Source organism: Argiope bruennichi, chromosome 5 (genome assembly GCF_947563725.1).
Source record: "Argiope bruennichi chromosome 5, qqArgBrue1.1, whole genome shotgun sequence".
Lineage (NCBI taxonomy): Eukaryota > Metazoa > Arthropoda > Arachnida > Araneae > Araneidae > Argiope > Argiope bruennichi.
The window spans coordinates 21,827,492-21,828,981 of NC_079155.1; positions in this window are offsets into that span (position 1 = coordinate 21,827,492).

Here is a 1,490-nt window from a genome sequence, read left to right on the forward strand (position 1 = left end):
GACACTATTAACCTCATGCTGGGGATAAATCACCAAATAATTCTCCAAGTGGGGCAAGATAGATTGAGTAAAAATGCTAAATTCACACCAAAGAATAATATTTCGTTACTATTGTACGCCATTGTAACGTGAAACGTTCTCTTGCTTGACAAGTTTATTAGAGAGTAGGCGAGAACGTTTTGAGGAGACATCTCCCCCCCCGGTTTTATTAGCAGTGATTTGATTTATGAATAAATATATATTGGTGCTACTGACATATGTTATTAAAATATTCCATTACTTGCTGGATTTCTAATAAAAGATACCATTACAATGGCTTGATTATTAGATTAAGTGTCCAATTTCCCTCTTTTCCAGAAACATGTGAACTCGATAATGTAGTAACATAAATGAAAATAGTATTTTAAATTATACTTGCACAATAAGCATACAACAGTTTATTGCCTTATCTACGACATATATTATTGATAGAAAAATCAACGAAATCATTCAATTTGTTCAGGCAAATACTATTAAATAGTTTAATTACGAATTACCTGTCAAAAATCGATAACAAAGACGTTGCAGGCAAATACCGATGATATATATAGATATTAAAAAAAATCAAATCAAATAAAAATGAACCAATATCTTGGGAACTGTCTTTGGCCCCTTTCATAGAAAGCACTCAAAAGAGAGGTATTTTTGAAATTTTTCTTTAAACTGGTTTATGTTAGGCTATAGACGGCCAATGACAGTGTATTAAGACGCCATGAGCATTTATATGAAATAGATATCGGCGAATTCACTGGAGTAGTTGAAAGAACAGAGATAAATCGAATTTTTTTCTATTGTGAGTATACAGCAGTCGTTAGAGATATTTCTTTAAAAAGTATGGGATGAAAAAGTAGGCTACCGTTGATGACTATATAGAAATAATAAGCTTTCATATTATATAGAAAATAGAAAAATATGTACATTCAGGGAGGGAATTTTAGTTATCATTATTTTCTTTAGAGCATGTACAATGTAGTACAATTTTTGAAATTTCTCCCAAAAATATAAATGGTGGATAACAGTATTTGGTGATATATATATATAGCAGAGTTATAAATTTTCAGATGATATAAAAAATTAGTGAAATCTAACTAGTGATTGGGAATGGAGAACTGGCTCTTTAGTTTTCTAATAATTTCAAATAAATAGATTAGCATTTTTTAGTGAAAAACTATTTACCTGTGATACTAACAACATTCTTTTGTTAGGTCAATGAATTTCGCCGAATTAAATCATATTATACAGATACAGTACCATTTTAAATTATACTTTAAAAATGAACAAAGAGTATTGCGATTTGTTAGTTATGCACCAAGACTGACAAATTAATTAGAGAATTATGTGCAGCTGTTGTGACTGAGAGATCATCCACATTATATTTTGTGATATATTTCTAAAATGGAAGACCCGGAGGGTCATGAAACCATTGATGACGTAGAATGGTATCACCAGTA